This window comes from Triturus cristatus, chromosome 1_1 (genome assembly GCF_964204655.1).
Source record: "Triturus cristatus chromosome 1_1, aTriCri1.1, whole genome shotgun sequence".
NCBI classification, from domain to species: Eukaryota; Metazoa; Chordata; class Amphibia; order Caudata; family Salamandridae; genus Triturus; species Triturus cristatus.
The window spans coordinates 909646471-909672132 of NC_140579.1; positions in this window are offsets into that span (position 1 = coordinate 909646471).

The window sequence follows — 25662 nt, forward strand, 5'->3', positions numbered from 1 at the left end:
CGTATTTACCAGTAACTTGTACTTCCTTCCATAGGAATCGATTGAGTGATCTTCACCAGAAAAGTTTCTAAGTGTCCATTTTTGAAACGTACAAATATTCCTCTAAAATCAGCCGAAATACGAATTCCGATTTACTCGCCTGTTATCAGGAGAGAACCCAGGGCTGCATCTTTTAGCCCAGCACTGACCCTGAAAAGTAATTCTAAGTGTACTTACCAGTAACTTGTATTTCCTTCCATAGGAATCCATTGTGTGGTTTTCACCAGAAAAGTTTCTAAGTGTCCATTTTTAAACGTATAAATTTTCCCCTAAAATCAGCCAAACTACTAATTCTGATTTACTCACCTGTTATCAGGAGAGAACCCAGTGCTGCATCTTTTAGAGCAGCACCGACCCTGAAAAGTAATTCTATGCGTATTTACCAGTAACTTGTATTTCCTTCCATATGAATCCATTGTGTGGTTTTCACCAGAAAAGTTTCCAAGTGTCCATTTTTGAAGCGTACAAATATTCCTCTAAAATCAGCCGAACTACGAATTCTGATTTACTCACCTGTTATCAGGAGAAAACCCAGTGCTGCATCTTTTAGACCAGCACTGACAATGAAAAGTAATTCTAAGCGTACTTACCAGTAACTTGTATTTCCTTCCATAGGAATCCATTGTGTAGTTTTCACCAGAAAAGTTTCCAAATGTCAAGTTTTTTAGACTTACAAATATTCCTCTAAAATCAGTTGAACTACGAATTCCGATTTACTCACCTGATATCAAGAGAAAACCCAGTGCTGCATCTTTTAGACCAGCACTGACCATAAAAAGTAATTCTAAGCGTACTTACCAGTAACTTGTACTTCCTTCCATAGGAATCCATTGTGTGGTTTTCACCAGAAAAGTTTCTAAGTGTACATTTTTGAAACGTACAAATATTCCTCTAAAATCAGCCGAAATACGACTTCCGATTTACTCACCTGTTATCAGGAGAGAACCCAGGGCTGCATCTTTTAGCCCAGCACTGACCGTGAAAAGCAATTCTAAGCGTACTTACCAGTAACTTGTATTTACTTCCATAGGAATCCATTTTGTGGTTTCACCAGAAAAGTTTCCAAGTGTCCATTTTTTAGACTTACAAATATTCCGCTAAAATCAGTTGAACTACGAATTCCTATTTACTCACCTGTTATCAGGAGAGAACCCAGGGCTGCATCTTTTAGCCCAGCACTGACCCTGAAAAGTAATTCTAAGCGTACTTACCAGTAACTTGTATTTCCTTCCATAGGAATCCATTGTGTGGTTTTCACCAGAAAAGTTTCTAAGTGTCCATTTTTGAAATGTACAAATAACCCTCTAAAATCAGCCGAACTACGAATTCTGATTTACTCACCTGTTATGAGGAGAAAACCCAGTGCTGCATCTTTTAGACCAGCACTGACTATGAAAAGTAATTCTAAGCGTACTTACCAGTAACTTGTACTTCATTCTATAGGAATCCATTGTGTGGTTTTCACCAGAAAAGTTTCTAAGTGTCCATTTTTGAAACGTACAAATATTCCTTTAAAATCAGCCGAAATAGGAATTCCTATATACTCACCTGTTATCAGGAGAGAACCCAGGGCTGCATCTTTTAGCCCAGCACTGACCCTGAAAATTAATTCTAAGCGTACTTACCAGTAACTTGTATTTCCTGCCATAGGAATCCATTGTGTGGTTTTCACCAGAAAAGTTTCGAAGTGTCCATTTTTGAAATGTACAAATATTCCTCTAAAATCAGTTGAACTACGAATTCCGATTTACTCACCTGATATCAGGAGAAAACCCAGTGCTGCATCTTTTAGACCAGCACTGACCATGAAAAGTAATTCTAAGCGTACTTACCAGTAACTTGTACTTCCTTCCATAGGAATCCATTGTGTGGTTTTCACCAGAAAAGTGTCCAAGTGTCAATTTTTGAAACGTACAAATATTCCTCTAAAATCTGCCGAAATACGACTTCTGATTTACTCACCTGTTATCAGGAGAGAACCCAGGGCTGCATCTTTTAGCCCAGCACTGACCCTGAAAAGTAATTCTAAGCGTACTTACTAGTAACTTGTACTTACTTCCATAGGAATCCATTGTGTGGTTTTCACCAGAAAAGTTAACAAGTGTCCATTTTTGAAGCGTACAAATATTCCTCTAAAATCAGCCGAACTACGAATTCTGATTTACTCACCTGTTATCAGGAGAAGACCCAGTGTTGCATCTTTTAGACCAGCACTAACTATGAAAAGTAATTCTAAGCGTATTTACCAGTAACTTGTATTTCCTTCCATAGGAATCCATTGTGTGGTTTCACCAGAAAAGTTTCCAAGTGTCCATTTTTTAGACTTACAAATATACCTCTAAAATCAGTTGAACTACGAATTCCGATTTACTCACCTGTTATCAGGAGAGAACCCAGTGCTGCATCTTTTAGAGCAGCACTGACCCTGAAAAGTAATTCTAAGTGTATTTACCAGTAACTTGTATTTCCTTCCATAGGAATCCATTGTGTGGTTTTCACCAGAAAAGTTTCCAAGTGTCCATTTTTGAAGCGTACAAATATTCCTCTAAAATCAACCGAACTGCGAATTCTGATTTACTCACCTGTTATCAGGAGAAAACCCAATGCTGCATCTTTTAGGCCAGCACTGACCATGAAAAGTAATTCTAAGCGTACTTACCAGTAACTTTTACTTCCTTCCATAGGAATCCATTGTGCGGTTTTCACCAGAAAAGTTTCTAAGTGTCCATTTTTGAAGCGTACAAATATTCCTCTAAAATCAGCCGAAATACGAATTCCTATTTACTCACCTGTTATCAGGAGAGAACCCAGGGCTGCATCTTTTAGCCCAGCACTGACCCTGAAAAGTAATTCTAAACGTACTTACCAGTAACTTGTATTTCCTTCCATAGGAATCCATTGTGTGGTTTTCACCAGAAAAGTTTCCAAGTGTCCATTTTTGAAACGTACAAATATTCCTCTAAAATCAGCTGAAATATGACTTCCGATTTACTCACCTGTTATCAGGAGAGAACCCAGGGCTGCATCTTTTAGCCCAGCACTGACCGGGAAAAGTAATTCTAAGCGTACTTACCAGTAACTTGTATTTACTTCCATAGGAATCCATTGTGTGGTTTTCACCAGAAAAGTTTCTAAGTGTCCATTTTTGAAACGTACAAATATTCCTCTAAAATCAGCCGAACTACGAATTCCGATTTACTCACCTGTTATCAGGAGAAAACCCAGTGCTGCATCTTTTAGGCCAGCACTGACCATGAAACGAAATTCTAAGCGTACTTACCAGTAACTTGTATTTCCTTCCTTAGGAATCCATTGTGTGGTTTTCACCAGAAAAGTTTCCAAGTGTCCATTTATGAAACGTACAAATATTCCTCTAAAATCAGCCGAAATACGAATTCCTGTTTACTCACCTGTTATCAGGAGAGAACCCATGGCTGCATCTTTTAGCCCAGCACTGACCGTGAAAAGTTATTCTAAGCGTACTTACCAGTAACTTGTATTTACTTCCATAGGAATCCATTGTGTGGTTTTCACAAGAAAAGTTTCTAAGTGTCCATTTTTGAAATGTACAAATATTCCTCTAAAATCAGCCGAACTACGAATTCCGATTTACTCACCTGTTATCAGGAGAGAACCCAGTGCTGCATCTTTTAGGCCAGCACTGACCATGAAAAGTAATTCTAAGCGTATTTACCAGTAACTTGTATTTCCTTCCATAGGAATCCATTGTGTGGTTTTCACCAGAAAAGTTTCCAAATGTCTATTTTTTAGACTTACAAATATTCCTCTAAAATCAGTTGAACTACGAATTCTGATTTACTCACCTGATATCAGGAGAAAACCCAGTGCTGCATCTTTTAGACCAGCACTGACCCTGAAAAGTAATTCTAAGCGTACTTACCAGTAACTTGTACTTCCTTCCATAGGAATCCATTGTGTGGTTTTCACCAGAAAAGTTTCTAAGTGTCCATTTTTGAAACGTACAAATATTCCTCTAACATCAGCCGAACTACGAATTCCGATTTACTCACCTGTTATCAGGAGAAAACCCAGTGCTGCATCTTTTAGGCCAGCACTGACCATGAAAAGTAATTCTAAGCGTACTTACCAGTAACTTGTACTTCCTTCCATAGGAATCCATTGTGTGGTTTTCACCAGAAAAGTTTCTAAGTGTCCATTTTTGAAGCATACAAATATTCCTCTAAAATCACCCGAACTGCGAATTCTGATTTACTCACCTGATATCAGGAGAAAACCCAGTGCTGCATCTTTAAGACCAGCCCTGACCATGAAAAGTAATTCTAAGCGTACTTACCAGTAACTTGTACTTCCTTCCATAGGAATCCATTGTGTGGTTTTCACCAGAGAAGTTTCTAAGTGACCATTTTTGAAACATACAAATATTCCTCTAAAATCAGCTGAACTACGAATTCTGATTTACTCACCTGTTATCAGAAGAAGACCCAGTGTTGCATCTTTTAGACCAGCACTGACTTTGAAAAGTAATTCTAAGCGTACATACCAGTAACTTGTACTTCCTTCCATAGGAATCCATTGTGTGATTTTCACCAGAAAAGTTTCTAAGTGTCCATTTTTGAAACGTACAAATATTCCTCTAAAATCAGCCGAAATAAGAATTCCGATTTACTCACCTGTTATCAGGAGAGAACCCAGTGTTGCATCTTTTAGACCAGCACTGACTTTGAAAAGTAATTCTAAGCGTACATACCAGTAACTTGTACTTCCTTCCATAGGAATCCATTGTGTGATTTTCACCAGAAAAGTTTCTAAGTGTCCATTTTTGAAACGTACAAATATTCCTCTAAAATCAGCCGAACTACAAATTCCGATTTACTCACCTGTTATCAGGAGAGAACCCAGTGCTGCATCTTTTAGCCCAGCACTGACCCTGAAAAGTAATTCTAAGCGTACTTACTAGTAACTTGTATTTACTTCCATAGGAATCCATTGTGTGGTTTTCACCAGAAAAGTTAACAAGTGTCCATTTTTGAAACGTACAAATATTCCTCTAAAATCAGCCGAAATAAGAATTCCGATTTACTCACCTGTTATCAGGAGAGAACCCAGTGTTGCATCTTTTAGACCAGCACTGACTATGAAAAGTAATTCTAAGCGTACTTACCAGTAACTTGTACTTCCTTCCATAGGAATCCATTGTGTGATTTTCACCAGAAAAGTTTCCAAGTGTCCATTGATGAAACATACAAATATTCCTCTAAAATCAGCCCAAATACGAATTCCAATTTACTCACCTGTTATCAGGAGAGAACCCAGTGCTGCATCTTTTAGCCCAGCACTGACCGTGAAAAGTAATTCTAACCGTACTTACCAGTAACTTGTATTTACTTCCATAGGAATCCATTGTGTGGTTTTCACCAGAAAAGTTTCTAAGTGCCCATTTTTGAAACGTACAAATATTCCTCTAAAATCAGCCGAACTACGAATTCTGATTTACTCACCTGTTATCAGGAGAGAACCCAGTGCTGCATCTTTTAGAGCAGCACTGACCCTGAAAAGTAATTCTAAGCGTATTTACCAGTAACTTGTATTTCCTTCCATAGGAATCCATTTTGTGGTTTCACCAGAAAAGTTTCCAAGCGTCCATTTTTTAGACTTACAAATATTCCTCTAAAATCAGTTGAACTACGAATTCCGATTTACTCACCTGATATCAGGAGAAAACCCAGTGCTGCATCTTTTAGACCAGCACTGACCATGAAAAGTAATTCTAAGCGTACTTACCAGTAACTTGTACTTCCTTCCATAGGAATCCATTGTGTGGTTTTCACCAGAAAAGTGTCCAAGTGTCAATTTTTGAAACGTACAAATATTCCTCTAAAATCTGCCGAAATACGACTTCTGATTTACTCACCTGTTATCAGGAGAGAACCCAGGGCTGCATCTTTTAGCCCAGCACTGACCCTGAAAAGTAATTCTAAGCGTACTTACTAGTAACTTGTACTTACTTCCATAGGAATCCATTGTGTGGTTTTCACCAGAAAAGTTAACAAGTGTCCATTTTTGAAGCGTACAAATATTCCTCTAAAATCAGCCGAACTACGAATTCTGATTTACTCACCTGTTATCAGGAGAAGACCCAGTGTTGCATCTTTTAGACCAGCACTAACTATGAAAAGTAATTCTAAGCGTATTTACCAGTAACTTGTATTTCCTTCCATAGGAATCCATTGTGTGGTTTCACCAGAAAAGTTTCCAAGTGTCCATTTTTTAGACTTACAAATATACCTCTAAAATCAGTTGAACTACGAATTCCGATTTACTCACCTGTTATCAGGAGAGAACCCAGTGCTGCATCTTTTAGAGCAGCACTGACCCTGAAAAGTAATTCTAAGTGTATTTACCAGTAACTTGTATTTCCTTCCATAGGAATCCATTGTGTGGTTTTCACCAGAAAAGTTTCCAAGTGTCCATTTTTGAAGCGTACAAATATTCCTCTAAAATCAACCGAACTGCGAATTCTGATTTACTCACCTGTTATCAGGAGAAAACCCAATGCTGCATCTTTTAGGCCAGCACTGACCATGAAAAGTAATTCTAAGCGTACTTACCAGTAACTTTTACTTCCTTCCATAGGAATCCATTGTGCGGTTTTCACCAGAAAAGTTTCTAAGTGTCCATTTTTGAAGCGTACAAATATTCCTCTAAAATCAGCCGAAATACGAATTCCTATTTACTCACCTGTTATCAGGAGAGAACCCAGGGCTGCATCTTTTAGCCCAGCACTGACCCTGAAAAGTAATTCTAAACGTACTTACCAGTAACTTGTATTTCCTTCCATAGGAATCCATTGTGTGGTTTTCACCAGAAAAGTTTCCAAGTGTCCATTTTTGAAACGTACAAATATTCCTCTAAAATCAGCTGAAATATGACTTCCGATTTACTCACCTGTTATCAGGAGAGAACCCAGGGCTGCATCTTTTAGCCCAGCACTGACCGGGAAAAGTAATTCTAAGCGTACTTACCAGTAACTTGTATTTACTTCCATAGGAATCCATTGTGTGGTTTTCACCAGAAAAGTTTCTAAGTGTCCATTTTTGAAACGTACAAATATTCCTCTAAAATCAGCCGAACTACGAATTCCGATTTACTCACCTGTTATCAGGAGAAAACCCAGTGCTGCATCTTTTAGGCCAGCACTGACCATGAAACGAAATTCTAAGCGTACTTACCAGTAACTTGTATTTCCTTCCTTAGGAATCCATTGTGTGGTTTTCACCAGAAAAGTTTCCAAGTGTCCATTTATGAAACGTACAAATATTCCTCTAAAATCAGCCGAAATACGAATTCCTGTTTACTCACCTGTTATCAGGAGAGAACCCATGGCTGCATCTTTTAGCCCAGCACTGACCGTGAAAAGTTATTCTAAGCGTACTTACCAGTAACTTGTATTTACTTCCATAGGAATCCATTGTGTGGTTTTCACAAGAAAAGTTTCTAAGTGTCCATTTTTGAAATGTACAAATATTCCTCTAAAATCAGCCGAACTACGAATTCCGATTTACTCACCTGTTATCAGGAGAGAACCCAGTGCTGCATCTTGTAGAGCAGCACTGACCATGAAAAGTAATTCTAAGCGTACTTACCAGTAACTTGTATTTCCTTCCGTAGGAATCCATTGTGTGGTTTTCACCAGAAAAGTTTCTAAGTGTCCATTTTTGAAACGTACAAATATTCCTCTAAAATCAGCCGAAATACGACTTCCGATTTACTCACCTGTTATCAGGAGAGAACCCAGGGCTGCATCTTTTAGCCCAGCACTGACCGTGAAAAGTAATTCTAAGCGTACTTACCAGTAACTTGTATTTACTTCCATAGGAATCCATTGTGTGGTTTTCACCAGAAAAGATTCTAAGTGTCCATTTTTGAAACATACAAATATTCCTCTAAAATCAGCCGAACTACGAATTCCGATTTACTCACCTGTTATCAGGAGAGAACCCAGTGCTGCATCTTTTAGAGCAGCACTGACCCTGAAAAGTAATTCTAAGCGTATTTACCAGTAACTTGTATTTCCTTCCATAGGAATCCATTTTGTGGTTTCACCAGAAAAGTTTCCAAGTGTCCATTTTTTAGACTTACAAATATTCCTCTAAAATCAGTTGAACTACGAATTCCGATTTACTCACCTGTTATCAGGAGAGAACCCAGTGCTGCATCTTTTAGAGCAGCACTGACCCTGAAAAGTAATTCTAAGTGTATTTACCAGTAACTTGTATTTCCTTCCATAGGAATCCATTGTGTGGTTTTCACCAGAAAAGTTTCCAAGTGTCCATTTTTGAAGCGTACAAATATTCCTCTAAAATCACCCGAACTGCGAATTCTGATTTACTCACCTGTTATCAGGAGAAAACCCAATGCTGCATCTTTTAGGCCAGCACTTACCATGAAAAGTAATTCTAAGCGTACTTACCAGTAACATGTACTTCCTTCCATAGGAATCCATTTTATGGTTTTCACCAGAAAAGTTTCTAAGTGTCCATTTTTGAAATGTACAAATATTCCTCTAAAATCAGCCGAAATACGAATTCCTATTTACTCACCTGTTATCAGGAGAGAACCCAGGGCTGCATCTTTTAGCCCAGCACTGACCCTGAAAAGTAATTCTAAGCGTACTTACCAGTAACTTGTATTTCCTTCCATAGGAATCCATTGTGTGGTTTTCACCAGAAAAGTTTCCAAGTGTCCATTTTTGAAACGTACAAATATTCCTCTGAAAATCAGCCGAACTACGAATTCCGATTTACTCACCTGTTATCAGGAGAGAACCCAGTGCTGCATCTTTTAGAGCAGCACTGACCCTGAAAAGTAATTCTAAGCGTATTTACCAGTAACTTGTATTTCCTTCCATATGAATCCATTGTGTGGTTTTCACCAGAAAAGTTTCCAAGGTTCCATTTTTGAAGCGTAGAAATATTCCTCTAAAATCAGCCGAACTACGCATTCTGATTTACTCACCTGTTATCAGGAGAAAACCCAGTGCTGCATCTTTTAGACCAGCACTGACTATGAAAAGTAATTCTAAGCGTACTTACCAGGAACTTGTACTTCCTTCCATAGGAATCCATTGTGTGATTTTCACCAGAAAAGTTTCTAAGTGTCCATTTTTGAAACGTACAAATATTCCTCTAAAATCAGCCGAAATACGAATTCCGATTTACTCACCTGTTATCAGGAGAGAACCCAGTGCTGCATCTTTTAGAGCAGCACTGACCCTGAATAGTAATTCTAAGCGTATTTACCAGTAACTTGTATATCCTTCCATATGAATCCATTGTGTGGTTTTCACCAGAAAAGTTTCCAAGTGTCCATTTTTGAAGCGTACAAACATTCCTCTAAAATCAGCCGAACAACGAATTCTGATTTACTCACTTGTTATCAGGAGAAAACCCAGTGCTGCATCTTTTAGACTAGCACAGACTATGAAAAGTAATTCTAAGCGTACTTACCATTAACTTGTACTTCCTTCCATAGGAATCCATTGTGTGATCTTCACCAGAAAAGTTTCTAAGTGTCCATTTTTGAAACGTACAAATACTCCTCTAAAATCAGACGAAATACGAATTCCGATTTACTCACCTGTTATCAGGAGAGAACCCAGGGCTGCATCTTTTAGCCCAGCACTGACCCTAAAAAGTAATTCTAAGCGTACTTACCAGTAACTTGTATTTCCTTCCATAGGAATCCATTGTGTGGTTTTCACCAGAAAAGTTTCTAAGTGTCCATTTTTTAAACGTATAAATATTCCTCTAAAATCAGCCAAACTACGAATTTTGATTTACTCACCTGTTATCAGGAGAGAACCCAGTGCTGCATCTTTTCGAGCAGCACTGACCCTGAAAAGTAATTCTATGCGTATTTACCAGTAACTTGTATTTCCTTCCATATGAATCCATTGTGTGGTTTTCACCAGAAAAGTTTCCAAGTGTCCATTTTTGAAGCGTACAAATATTCCTCTAAAATCAGCCAAACTACGAATTCTGATTTACTCACCTGTTATCAGGAGAAAACCCAGTGCTGCATCTTTTAGACCAGCACTGACTATGAAAAGTAATTCTAAGCGTACTTACCAGTAACTTGTATTTCCTTCCATAGGAATCCATTGTGTAGTTTTCACCAGAACAGTTTCTAAGTGTCCATTTTTGAAATGTACAAATATTCCTCTAAAATCAGCCGAACTACGAATTCCGATTTACTCACCTGTTATCAGGAGAGAACCCAGTGCTGCATCTTTTAGAGCAGCACTGACCCTCAAAAGTAATTCTAAGCGTATTTACCAGTAACTTGTATTTCCTTTCATAGGAATCCATTGTGTGGTTTTCACCAGAAAAGTTTCCAAATGTCAAGTTTTTTAGACTTAAAAATATTCCTCTAAAATCAGTTGAACTACGAATTCCGATTTACTCACCTGATATCAGGAGAAAACCCAGTGCTGCATCTTTTAGACCAGCACTGACCATGAAAAGTAATTTTAAGCGTACTTACCAGTAACTTGTACTTCCTTCCATAGGAATCCATTGTGTGGTTTTCACCACAAAAGTTTCTAAGTGTCCATTTTTGAAACGTACAAATATTCCTCTAAGATCAGCCGAAATACGACTTCCGATTTACTCACCTGTTATCAGGAGAGAACCCAGGGCTGCATCTTTTAGCCCAGCACTGACCGTGAAAAGTAATTCTAAGCGTACTTACCAGTAACTTGTATTTACTTCCATAGGAATCCATTGTGTGGTTTTCACCAGAAAAGTTTCTAAGTGTCCATTTTTGAAACGTACAAATATTCCTCTAAAATCAGCCAAACTACGAATTCCGATTTACTCACCTGTTATCAGGAGAGAACCCAGTGCTGCATCTTTTAGAGCAGCACTGACCCTGAAAAGTAATTCTAAGTGTATTTACCAGTAACTTGTATTTCCTTCCATAGGAATCCATTGTGTGGTTTTCACCAGAAAAATTTCCAAGTGTCCATTTTTGAAGCATACAAATATTCCTCTAAAATCACCCGAACTGCGAATTCTGATTTACTCACCTGTTATCAGGAGAAAACCCAGTGCTGCATCTTTTAGGCCAGCACTGACCATGAAAAGTAATTCTAAGCGTACTTACCAGTAACTTGTATTTCCTTCCATAGGAATCCATTGTGTGGTTTTCACCAGAAAAGTTTCCAAGTGTCCATTTTTGAAGTGTACAAATATTCCTCTAAAATCAGCCGAACTACGCATTCTGATTTACTCACCTGTTATCAGGAGAAAACCCAGTGCTGCATCTTTTAGACCAGCACTGACTATGAAAAGTAATTCTAAGCGTACTTACCAGGAACTTGTACTTCCTTCCATAGGAATCCATTGTGTGATTTTCACCAGAAAAGTTTCTAAGTGTCCATTTTTGAAACGTACAAATATTCCTCTAAAATCAGCCGAAATACGAATTCCGATTTACTCACCTGTTATCAGGAGAGAACCCAGTGCTGCATCTTTTAGAGCAGCACTGACCCTGAAAAGTAATTCTAAGCGTACTTACCAGTAACTTGTATTTCCTTCCTTGGGAATCCATTGTGTGGTTTTCACCAGAAAAGTTTCTAAGTGTCCATTTTTGAAATGTACAAATATTCCTCTAAAATCAGCCGAACTACGAATTCCGATTTACTCACCTGTTATCAGGAGAGAACCCAGTGCTGCATCTTTTAGAGCAGCACTGACCCTGAAAAGTAATTCTAAGCGTATTTACCAGTAACTTGTAATTCCTTCCATAGGAATCCATTGTGTGGTTTTCACCAGAAAAGTTTCCAAATGTCCATTTTTTAGACTTACAAATATTCCTCTAAAATCAGTTGAACTACGAATTCCGATTCACTCACCTGATATCAGGAGAAAACCCAGTGCTGCATCTTTTAGATCAGCACTGACCATGAAAAGTAATTCTAAGCGTACTTACCAGTAACTTGTATTTCCTTCCATAGGAATCCATTGTGTGGTTTTCACCAGAAAAGTTTCTAAGTGTTCATTTTTGAAACGTACAAATATTTCTCTAAAATCAGCCGAAATACGACTTCTGATTTACTCACCTGTTATCAGGAGAGAACCCAGGGCTGCATCTTTTAGCCCAGCACTGACCGTGAAAAGTAATTCTAAGCGTACTTACCAGTAACTTGTATTTACATCCATAGGAATCCATTGTGTGGTTTTCACCAGAAAAGTTTCTAAGTGTCCATTTTTGAAACGTACAAATATTCCTCTAAAATCAGCCGAACTACGAATTCCGATTTACTCACCTGTTATCAGGAGAGAACCCAGTGCTGCATCTTTTAGAGCAGCACTGACCCTGAAAAGTAATTCTAAGCGTATTTACCAGTAACTTGTATTTCCTTCCATAGGAATCCATTTTGTGGTTTCACCAGAAAAGTTTCCAAGTGTCCATTTTTTAGACTTACAAATATTCCTCTAAAATCAGTTGAACTACGAATTCCGATTTACTCACCTGTTATCAGGAGAGAAGCCAGTGCTGCATCTTTTAGAGCAGCACTGACCGTGAAAAGTAATTCTAAGCGTATTTACCAGTAACTTGTATTTCCTTCCATAGGAATCCATTTTGTGGCTTCACCAGAAAAGTTTCCAAGTGTCCATTTTTTAGACTTACAAATATTCCTCTAAAATCAGTTGAACTACGAATTCCGATTTACTCACCTGTTATCAGGAGAGAACCCAGTGCTGCATCTTTTAGAGCAGTACTGACCCTCAAATGTAATTCTAAGCGTATTTACCAGTAACTTGTATTTCCATCCATAGGAATCCATTGTGTGGTTTTCCCCAGAAAAGTTTCCAAATGTCTATTTTTTAGACTTACAAATATTCCTCTAAAATCAGTTGAACTACGAATTCCGATTTACTCACCTGTTATCAGGAGAAAACCCAGTGCTGCATCTTTTAGACCAGCACTGACCATGAAAAGTAATTCTAAGCGTACTTACCAGTAACTTGTACTTCCTTCCATAGGAATCCATTGTGTGGTTTTCACCAGAAAAGTGTCCAAGTGTCAATTTTTGAAACGTACAAATATTCTTCTAAAATCAGCCGAACTACGAATTCCAATTTACTCACCTGTTATCAGGAGAGAACCCAGTGCTGCATCTTTTAGAGCAGCACTGACCCTGAAAAGTAATTCTAAGCGTACTTACCAGTAACTTTTATTTCCTTCCATAGGAATCCATTGTGTGGTTTTCACCAGAAAAGTTTCCAAACGTCCATTTTTGAAACGTACAAATATTCCTCTAAAATCAGCCGAAATACGACTTCCGATTTACTCACCTGTTATCAGGAGAGAACCCAGTGCTGCATCTTTTAGAGCAGCACTGACCCTGAAAAGTAATTCTAAGCGTATTTACCAGTAACTTGTATTTCCTTCCATAGGAATCCATTGTGTGGTTTCACCAGAAAAGTTTCCAAGTGTCCATTTTTGAAGCATACAAATATTCCTCTAAAATCAGCCGAACTACGCATTCTGATTTACTCACCTGTTATCAGGAGAAAACCCAGTGCTGCATCTTTTAGACCAGCACTGACCCTGAAAAGTAATTCTAAGTGTATTTACCAGTAACTTTTATTTCCTTCCATAGGAATCCATTGTGTGGTTTTCACCAGAAAAGTTTCTAAGTGTCCATTTTTGCCCAGCACTGACCCTGAAAAGTAATTCTAAGCGTACTTACCAGTAACTTTTATTTCCTTCCATAGGAATCCATTGTGTGGTTTTCACCAGAAAAGTTTCCAAGTGTCCATTTTTGAAATGTACAAATATTCCTCTAAAATCAGCCGAAATACGAATTCCGATTTACTCACCTGTTATCAGGAGAGAACCCAGTGCTGCATCTTTTAGAGCAGCACTGACCCTGAAAAGTAATTCTAAGCGTATTTACCAGTAACTTGTATTTCCTTCCATAGGAATCCATTGTGTGGTTTTCACCAGAAAAGTTTCCAAATGTCCATTTTTTAGACTTACAAATATTCCTCTAAAATCAGTTGAACTACGAATTCCGATTCACTCACCTGATATCAGGAGAAAACCCAGTGCTGCATCTTTTAGATCAGCACTGACCATGAAAAGTAATTCTAAGCGTACTTACCAGTAACTTGTATTTCCTTCCATAGGAATCCATTGTGTGGTTTTCACCAGAAAAGTTTCTAAGTGTCCATTTTTGAAACGTACAAATATTCCTCTAAAATCAGCCGAAATACGACTTCTGATTTACTCACCTGTTATCAGGAGAGAACCCAGGGCTGCATCTTTTAGCCCAGCACTGACCGTGAAAAGTAATTCTAAGCGTACTTACCAGTAACTTGTATTTACATCCATAGGAATCCATTGTGTGGTTTTCACCAGAAAAGTTTCTAAGTGTCCATTTTTGAAACGTACAAATATTCCTCTAAAATCAGCCGAACTACGAATTCTGATTTACTCACCTGTTATCAGGAGAGAACCCAGTGCTGCATCTTTTAGAGCAGCACTGACCCTGAAAAGTAATTCTAAGCGTATTTACCAGTAACTTGTATTTCCTTCCATAGGAATCCATTTTGTGGTTTCACCAGAAAAGTTTCCAAGTGTCCATTTTTTAGACTTACAAATATTCCTCTAAAATCAGTTGAACTACGAATTCCGATTTACTCACCTGTTGTCAGGAGAGAAGCCAGTGCTGCATCTTTTAGAGCAGCACTGACCCTGAAAAGTAATTCTAAGCGTATTTACCAGTAACTTGTATTTCCTTCCATATGAATCCATTGTGTGGTTTTCACCAGAAAAGTTTCCAAGTGTCCATTTTTGAAGCGTACAAATATTCCTCTAAAATCAGCCGAACTACGAATTCTGATTTACTCACCTGTTATCAGGAGAAAACCCAGTGCTGCATATTTTAGACCAGCACTGACCCTGAAAAGTAATTCTAAGTGTATTTACCAGTAACTTGTATTTCCTTCCATAGGAATCCATTGTGTGGTTTTCACCAGAAAAGTTTCCAAGTGTCCCTTTTTGAAGCGTACAAATATTCCTCTAAAATCACCCGAACTGCGAATTCTGATTTACCCACCTGTTATCGGGAGAAAACCCAGTGCTGCATCTTTTAGGCCAGCACTGACCATGAAAAGTAATTCTAAGCGTACTTACCAGTAATTTGTATTTCCTTCCATATGAATCCATTGTGTAGTTTTCACCAGAAAAGTTTCTAAGTGTCCATTTTTGAAATGTACAAATATTCCTCTAAAATCAGCCGAACTACGAATTCCGATTTACTCACATGTTATCAGGAGAGAACCCAGTGCTGCATCTTTTAGAGCAGCACTGACAGTGAAAAGTAATTCTAAGCGTATTTACCAGTAACTTGTATTTCCTTCCATAGGAATCCATTTTGTGGCTTCACCAGAAAAGTTTCCAAGTGTCCATTTTTTAGACTTACAAATATTCCTCTAAAATCAGTTGAACTACGAATTCCGATTTACTCACCTGTTATCAGGAGAGAACCCAGTGCTGCATCTTTTAGAGCAGTACTGACCCTCAAATGTAATTCTAAGCGTATTTACCAGTAACTTGTATTTCCATCCATAGGAATCCATTGTGTGGTTTTCACCAGAAAAGTTTCCAAATGTCTATTTTTTAGACTTACAAATATTCCTCTAAAATCAGTTGAACTACGAATTCCGATTTACTCACCTGATATCAGGAGAAAACCCAGTGCTGCATCTTTTAGACCAGCACTGACCATGAAAAGTAATTCTAAGCGTACTTACCAGTAACTTGTACTTCCTTCCATAGGAATCCATTGTGTGGTTTTCACCAGAAAAGTGTCCAAGTGTCAATTTTTGAAACGTACAAATATTCTTCTAAAATCAGCCGAACTACGAATTCCAATTTACTCACCTGTTATCAGGAGAGAACCCAGTGCTGCATCTTTTAGAGCAGCACTGACCCTGAAAAGTAATTCTAAGCGTACTTACCAGTAACTTGTATTTCCTTCCTTAGGAATCCATTGTGTGGTTTTCACCAGAAAAGTTTCCAAGTGTCCATTTATGAAACGTACAAATATTCCTCTAAAATCAGCCGAAATACGAATTCCTGTTTACTCACCTGTTATCAGGAGAGAACCCAGTGCTGCATCTTTTAGCCCAGCACTGACCCTGAAAAGTAATTCTAAGCGTACTTACCAGTAACTTTTATTTCCTTCCATAGGAATCCATTGTGTGGTTTCACCAGAAAAGTTTCCAAGTGTCCATTTTTGAAGCATACAAATATTCCTCTAAAATCAGCCGAACTACGCATTCTGATTTACTCACCTGTTATCAGGAGAAAACCCAGTGCTGCATCTTTTAGACCAGCACTGACCCTGAAAAGTAATTCTAAGTGTATTTACCAGTAACTTTTATTTCCTTCCATAGGAATCCATTGTGTGGTTTTCACCAGAAAAGTTTCTAAGTGTCCATTTTTGCCCAGCACTGACCCTGAAAAGTAATTCTAAGCGTACTTACCAGTAACTTTTATTTCCTTCCATAGGAATCCATTGTGTGGTTTTCATCAGAAAAGTTTCCAAGTGTCCATTTTTGAAATGTACAAATATTCCTCTAAAATCAGCCGAAATACGAATTCCGATTTACTCACCTGTTATCAGGAGAGAACCCAGTGCTGCATCTTTTAGAGCAGCACTGACCCTGAAAAGTAATTCTAAGCGTATTTACCAGTAACTTGTATTTCCTTCCATAGGAATCCATTGTGTGGTTTTCACCAGAAAAGTTTCCAAATGTCCATTTTTGAAACGTACAAATATTCCTCTAAAATCAGCCGAAATACGACTTCCGATTTACTCACCTGTTATCAGGAGAGAACCCAGGGCTGCATCTTTTAGCCCAGCACTGACCATGAAAAGTAATTCTAAGCATACTTACCAGTAACTTGTATTTCCTTCCATAGGAATCCATTGTGTGGTTTTCACCAGAAAAGTTTCCAAGTGTCCATTTTTGAAACGTACAAACATTCCTCTAAAATCAGCCGAACTACGAATTTCGATTTACTCACCTGTTATCAGGAGAGAACCCAGTGCTGCATCTTTTAGAGCAGCACTGACCCTGAAAAGTAATTCTAAGCGTATTTACCAGTAACTTGTATTTCCTTCCATATGAATCCATTGTGTGGTTTTCACCAGAAAAGTTTCCAAGTGTCCATTTTTGAAGCGTACAAATATTCCTCTAAAATCAGCCGAACTACGCATTCTGATTTACTCACCTGTTATCAGGAGAAAACCCAGTGCTGCATCTTTTAGACCAGCACTGACTATGAAAAGTAATTCTAAGCGTACTTACCAGGAACTTGTACTTCCTTCCATAGGAATCCATTGTGTGATTTTCACCAGAAATGTTTCTAAGTGTCCATTTTTGAAACATACAAATATTCCTCTAAAATCAGCCGAAATACGAATTCCGATTTACTCACCTGTTATCAGGAGAGAACCCAGTGCTGCATCTTTTAGAGCAGCACTGACCCTGAAAAGTAATTCTAAGCGTATTTACCAGTAACTTGTATTTCCTTCCATATGAATCCATTGTGTGGTTTTCACCAGAAAAGTTTCCAAGTGTCCATTTTTGAAGCGTACAAATATTCCTCTAAAATCAGCCAAACTACGAATTCTGATTTACTCACCTGTTATCAGGAGAAAACCCAGTGCTGCATCTTTTAGACCAGCACTGAGCATGAAAAGTAATTCTAAGCGTACTTACCAGTAACTTGTACTTCCTTCCATAGGAATCCATTGTGTGATCTTCACCAGAAAAGTTTCTAAGTGTCCATTTTTGAAACGTACAAATATTCCTCTAAAATCAGCCGAAATACGAATTCCGATTTACTCACCTGTTATCAGGAGAGAACCCAGGGCTGCATCTTTTAGCCCAGCACTGACCCTGAAAAGTAATTCTAAGTGTACTTACCAGTAACTTGTATTTCCTTCCATAGGAATCCATTGTGTGGTTTTCACCAGAAAAGTTTCTAAGTGTCCATTTTTTAACATATAAATATTCCTCTAAAATCAGCCAAACTACTAATTCTGATTTACTCACCTGTTATCAGGAGAGAACCCAGTGCTGCATCTTTTAGAGCAGCACTGACCCTGAAAAGTAATTCTATGCGTATTTACCAGTAACTTGTATTTCCTTCCATATGAATCCATTGTGTGGTTTTCACCAGAAAAGTTTCCAAGTGTCCATTTTTGAAGCGTACAAATATTCCTCTAAAATCAGCCAAACTACGAATTCTGATTTACTCACCTGTTATCAGGAGAAAACCCAGTGCTGCATCTTTTAGACCAGCACTGACAATGAAAAGTAATTCTAAGCGTACTTACCAGGAACTTGTACTTCCTTCCATAGGAATCCATTGTGTGATTTTCACCAGAAAAGTTTCTAAGTGTCCATTTTTTAAACGTACAAATATTCCTCTAAAATCAGCCGAGATACGAATTCCGATTTACTCACCTGTTATCAGGAGAGAACCCAGTGCTGCATCTTTTAGAGCAGCACTGACCCTGAAAAGTAATTCTAAGCGTATTTACCAGTAACTTGTATTTCCTTCCTTATGAATCCATTGTGTGGTTTTCACCAGAAAAGTTTCCAAGTGTCCATTTTTGAAGCGTACAAATATTCCTCTAAAATCAGCCAAACTACGAATTCTGATTTACTCACCTGTTATCAGGAGAAAACCCAGTGCTGCATCTTTTAGACCAGCACTGAGCATGAAAAGTAATTCTAAGCGTACTTACCAGTAACTTGTACTTCCTTCCATAGGAATCCATTGTGTGATTTTCACCAGAAAAGTTTCTAAGTGTCCATTTTTTAAACGTACAAATATTCCTCTAAAATCAGCCGTAATACGAATTCCGATTTACTCACCTGTTATCAGGAGAGAACACAGTGCTGCATCTTTTAGAGCAGCACTGACCCTGAAAAGTAATTCTATGCGTATTTACCAGTAACTTGTATTTCCTTCCATATGAATCCATTGTGTGGTTTTCACCAGAAAAGTTTCCAAGTGTCCATTTTTGAAGCGTACAAATATTCCTCTAAAATCAGCCGAACTACGAATTCTGATTTACTCACCTGTTATCAGGAGAAAACCCAGTGCTGCATCTTTTAGACCAGCACTGACAATGAAAAGTAATTCTAAGCGTACTTACCAGTAACTTGTATTTCCTTCCATAGGAATCCATTGTGTAGTTTTCACCAGAAAAGTTTCCAAATGTCAAGTTTTTTAGACTTACAAATATTCCTCTAAAATCAGTTGAACTACGAATTCCGATTTACTCACCTGATATCAGGAGAAAACCCAGTGCTGCATCTTTTAGACCAGCACTGACCATAAAAAGTAATTCTAAGCGTACTTACCAGTAACTTGTACTTCCCTCCATAGGAATCCATTGTGTGGTTTTCACCAGAAAAGTTTCTAAGTGTCCATTTTTGAAACGTACAAATATTCCTCTAAAATCAGCCGAAATACGACTTCCGATTTACTCACCTGTTATCAGGAGAGAACCCAGGGCTGCATCTTTTAGCCCAGCACTGACCGTGAAAAGTAATTCTAAGCGTACTTACCAGTAACTTGTATTTCCTTCTATAGGAATCCATTGTGTGGTTTTCACCAGAAAAGTTTCTAAGTGTCCATTTTTGAAATGTACAAATATCCCTCTAAAATCAGCCGAACTACGAATTCTGATTTACTCACCTGTTATCAGGAGAGAACCCAGGGCTGCATCTTTTAGCCCAGTACTGACCCTGAAAAGTAATTCTAAGTGTACTTACCAGTAACTTGTATTTCCTTCCATAGGAATCCATTGTGTGGTTTTCACCAGAAAAGTTTCTAAGTGTCCATTTTTTAACATATAAATATTCCTCTAAAATCAGCCAAACTACTAATTCTGATTTACTCACCTGTTATCAGGAGAGAACCCAGTGCTGCATCTTTTAGAGCAGCACTGACCCTGAAAAGTTATTCTATGCGTATTTACCAGTAACTTGTATTTCCTTCTATATGAATCCATTGTGTGGTTTTCACCAGAAAAGTTTCCAAGTGTCCATTTTTGAAGCGTACAAATATTCCTCTAAAATCAGCCAAACTACGAATTCTGATTTACTCACCTGTTATCAGGAGAAAACCCAGTGCTGCATCTTTTAGACCAGCACTGACAATGAAAAGTAATTCTAAGCGTACTTACCAGGAACTTGTACTTCCTTCCATAGGAATCCATTGTGTGATTTTCACCAGAAAAGTTTCTAAGTGTCCATTTTTTAAACATACAAATATTCCTCTAAAATCAGCCGAAATACGAATTCCGATTTACTCACCTGTTATCAGGAGAGAACCCAGTGCTGCATCTTTTAGAGCAGCACTGAGCATGAAAAGTAATTCTAAGCGTACTTACCAGTAACTTGTACTTCCTTCCATAGGAATCCATTGTGTGATCTTCACCAGAAAAGTTTCTAAGTGTCCATTTTTGAAACGTACAAATATTCCTCTAAAATCAGCCAAAATACAAATTCCGATTTACTCACCTGTTATCAGGAGAGAACCCAGGGCTGCATCTTTTAGCCCAGCACTGACCCTGAAAAGTAATTCTAAGTGTACTTACCAGTAACTTGTATTTCCTTCCATAGGAATCCATTGTGTGGTTTTCACCAGAAAAGTTTCTAAGTGTCCATTTTTAAACGTATAAATATTCCTCTAAAATCAGCCAAACTACTAATTCTGATTTACTCACCTGTTATCAGGAGAGAACCCAGTGCTGCATCTTTTAGAGCAGCACCGACCCTGAAAAGTAATTCTATGCGTATTTACCAGTAACTTGTATTTCCTTCCATATGAATCCATTGTGTGGTTTTCACCAGAAAAGTTTCCAAGTGTCCATTTTTGAAGCGTACAAATATTCCTCTAAAATCAGCCGAACTACGAATTCTGATTTACTCACCTGTTATCAGGAGAAAACCCAGTGCTGCATCTTTTAGACCAGCACTGACAATGAAAAGTAATTCTAAGCGTACTTACCAGTAACTTGTATTTCCTTCCATAGGAATCCATTGTGTAGTTTTCACCAGAAAAGTTTCCAAATGTCAAGTTTTTTAGACTTACAAATATTCCTCTAAAATCAGTTGAACTACGAATTCCGATTTACTCACCTGATATCAGGAGAAAACCCAGTGCTGCATCTTTTAGACCAGCACTGACCATAAAAAGTAATTCTAAGCGTACTTACCAGTAACTTGTACTTCCTTCCATAGGAATCCATTGTGTGGTTTTCACCAGAAAAGTTTCTAAGTGTCCATTTTTGAAACGTACAAATATTCCTCTAAAATCAGCCGAAATACGACTTCCGATTTACTCACCTGTTATCAGGAGAGAACCCAGGGCTGCATCTTTTAGCCCAGCACTGACCGTGAAAAGTAATTCTAAGCGTACTTACCAGTAACTTGTATTTACTTCCATAGGAATCCATTGTGTGGTTTTCACCAGAAAAGTTTCTAAGTGTCCATTTTTGAAACGTACAAATATTACTCCAAAATCAGCCGAACTACGAATTCTGATTTACTCACCTGTTATCAGGAGAGAACCCAGTGCTGCATCTTTTAGAGCAGCACTGACCCTGAAAAGTAATTCTAAGCATATTTACCAGTAACTTGTATTTCCTTCCATAGGAATCCAGTGTGTGGTTTCACCAGAAAAGTTTCCAAGTGTCCATTTTTTAGACTTACAAATATTCTGCTAAAATCAGTTGAACTACGAATTCCTATTTACTCACCTGTTATCAGGAGAGAACCCAGGGCTGCATCTTTTAGCCCAGCACTGACCCTGAAAAGTAATTCTAAGTGTACTTACCAGTAACTTGTATTTCCTTCCATAGGAATCCATTGTGTGGTTTTCACCAGAAAAGTTTCGAAGTGTCCATTTTTGAAATGTACAAATATTCCTCTAAAATCAGTTGAACTACGAATTCCGATTTACTCACCTGATATCAGGAGAAAACCCAGTGCTGCATCTTTTAGACCAGCACTGACCATGAAAAGTAATTCTAAGCGTACTTACCAGTAACTTGTACTTCCTTCCATAGGAATCCATTGTGTGGTTTTCACCAGAAAAGTGTCCAAGTGTCAATTTTTGAAACGTACAAATATTCCTCTAAAATCTGCCGAAATACGACTTCTGATTTACTCACCTGTTATCAGGAGAGAACCCAGGGCTGCATCTTTTAGCCCAGCACTGACCCTGAAAAGTAATTCTAAGCGTACTTACTAGTAACTTGTACTTACTTCCATAGGAATCCATTGTGTGGTTTTCACCAGAAAAGTTAACAAGTGTCCATTTTTGAAGCGTACAAATATTCCTCTAAAATCAGCCGAACTACGAATTCTGATTTACTCACCTGTTATCAGGAGAAGACCCAGTGTTGCATCTTTTAGACCAGCACTAACTATGAAAAGTAATTCTAAGCGTATTTACCAGTAACTTGTATTTCCTTCCATAGGAATCCATTGTGTGGTTTCACCAGAAAAGTTTCCAAGTGTCCATTTTTTAGACTTACAAATATACCTCTAAAATCAGTTGAACTACGAATTCCGATTTACTCACCTGTTATCAGGAGAGAACCCAGTGCTGCATCTTTTAGAGCAGCACTGACCCTGAAAAGTAATTCTAAGTGTATTTACCAGTAACTTGTATTTCCTTCCATAGGAATCCATTGTGTGGTTTTCACCAGAAAAGTTTCCAAGTGTCCATTTTTGAAGCGTACAAATATTCCTCTAAAATCAACCGAACTGCGAATTCTGATTTACTCACCTGTTATCAGGAGAAAACCCAGTGCTGCATCTTTTAGGCCAGCACTGACCATGAAAAGTAATTCTAAGCGTACTTACCAGTAACTTGTACTTCCTTCCATAGGAATCCATTGTGCCGTTTTCACCAGAAAAGTTTCTAAGTGTCCATTTTTGAAGCGTACAAATATTCCTCTAAAATCAGCCGAAATACAAATTCCTATTTACTCACCTGTTATCAGGAGAGAACCCAGGGCTGCATCTTTTAGCCCAGCACTGACCCTGAAAAGTAATTCTAAACGTACTTACCAGTAACTTGTATTTCCTTCCATAGGAATCCATTGTGTGGTTTTCACCAGAAAAGTTTCCAAGTGTCCATTTTTGAAACGTACAACTATTCCTCTAAAATCAGCCGAAATATGACTTCCGATTTACTCACCTGTTATCAGGAGAGAACCCAGGGCTGCATCTTTTAGCCCAGCACTGACCGGGAAAAGTAATTCTAAGCGTACTTACCAGTAACTTGTATTTACTTCCATAGCAATCCATTGTGTGGTTTTCACCAGAAAAGTTTCTAAGTGTCCATTTTTGAAACGTACAAATATTCCTCTAAAATCAGCCGAACTACGAATTCCGATTTACTCACCTGTTATCAGGAGAAAACCCAGTGCTGCATCTTTTAGGCCAGCACTGACCATGAAAAGAAATTCTAAGTGTACTTACCAGTAACTTGTACTTCCTTCCATAGGAATCCATTGTGTGATTTTCACCAGAAAAGTTTCTAAGTGTCCGTTTTTGAAATGTACAAATATTCCTCTAAAATCAGCCAAACTACGAATTCCGATTTACTCACCTGTTATCAGGAGAGAACCCAGTGCTGCATCTTTTAGAGCAGCACTGACCCTCAAAAGTAATTCTAAGCGTATTTACCAGTAACTTGTATTTCCTTCCATAGGAATCCATTGTGTGGTTTTCACCAGAAAAGTTTCCAAATGTCTATTTTTTAGACTTACAAATATTCCTCTAAAATCAGTTGAACTACGAATTCCGATTTACTCACCTGATATCAGGAGAATACCCAGTGCTGCATCTTTTAGACCAGCACTGACCCATAAAAAGTAATTCTAAGCGTACTTACCAGCAACTTGTACTTCCTTCCATAGGAATCCATTGTGTGGTTTTCACCAGAAAAGTTTCTAAGTGTCCATTTTTGAAACGTACAAATATTCCTCTAACATCAGCCGAACTACGAATTCCGATTTACTCATCTGTTATCAGGAGAAAACCCAGTGCTGCATCTTTTAGGCCAGCACTGACCATGAAAAGTAATTCTAAGCGTACTTACCAGTAACTTGTACTTCCTTCCATAGGAATCCATTGTGTGGTTTTCACCAGAAAAGTTTCTAAGTGTCCATTTTTGAAGCATACAAATATTCCTCTAAAATCACCCGAACTGCGAATTCTGATTTACTCACCTGATATCAGGAGAAAACGCAATGCTGCATCTTTTAGACCAGCACTGACCATGAAAAGTAATTCTAAGCGTACTTACCAGTAACTTGTACTTCCTTCCATAGGAATCCATTGTGTGGTTTTCACCAGAGAAGTTTCTAATTGTCCATTTTTGAAACGTACAAATATTCCTCTAAAATCAGCTGAACTACGAATTCTGATTTACTCACCTGTTATCAGAAGAAGACCCAGTGTTGCATCTTTTAGACCAGCACTGACTTTGAAATATAATTCTAAGCGTACATACCAGTAACTTGCACTTCCTTCCATAGGAATCCATTGTGTGATTTTCACCAGAAAAGTTTCTAAGTGTCCATTTTTGAAACGTACAAATATTCCTCTAAAATCAGCCGAAATAAGAATTCCGATTTACTCACCTGTTATCAGTAGAGAACCCAGTGTTGCATCTTTTAGACCAGCACTGACTTTGAAAAGTAATTCTAAGCGTACATACCAGTAACTTGTACTTCCTTCCATAGGAATCCATTATGTGGTTTTCACCAGAAAAGTTTCTAAGTGTCCATTTTTGAAACGTACAAATATTCCTCTAACATCAGCCGAACTACGAATTCCGATTTACTCATCTGTTATCAGGAGAAAACCCAGTGCTGCATCTTTTAGGCCAGCACTGACCATGAAAAGTAATTCTAAGCGTACTTACCAGTAACTTGTACTTCCTTCCATAGGAATCCATTGTGTGGTTTTCACCAGAAAAGTTTCTAAGTGTCCATTTTTGAAGCATACAAATATTCCTCTAAAATCACCCGAACTGCGAATTCTGATTTACTCACCTGATATCAGGAGAAAACCCAATGCTGCATCTTTTAGACCAGCACTGACCATGAAAAGTAATTCTAAGCGTACTTACCAGTAACTTGTACTTCCTTCCATAGGAATCCATTGTGTGGTTTTCACCAGAGAAGTTTCTAAGTGTCCATTTTTGAAACGTACAAATATTCCTCTAAAATCAGCTGAACTACGAATTCTGATTTACTCACCTGTTATCAGAAGAAGACCCAGTGTTGCATCTTTTAGACCAGCACTGACTTTGAAATATAATTCTAAGCGTACATACCAGTAACTTGCACTTCCTTCCATAGGAATCCATTGTGTGATTTTCACCAGAAAAGTTTCTAAGTGTCCATTTTTGAAACGTACAAATATTCCTCTAAAATCAGCCGAAATAAGAATTCCGATTTACTCACCTGTTATCAGTAGAGAACCCAGTGTTGCATCTTTTAGACCAGCACTGACT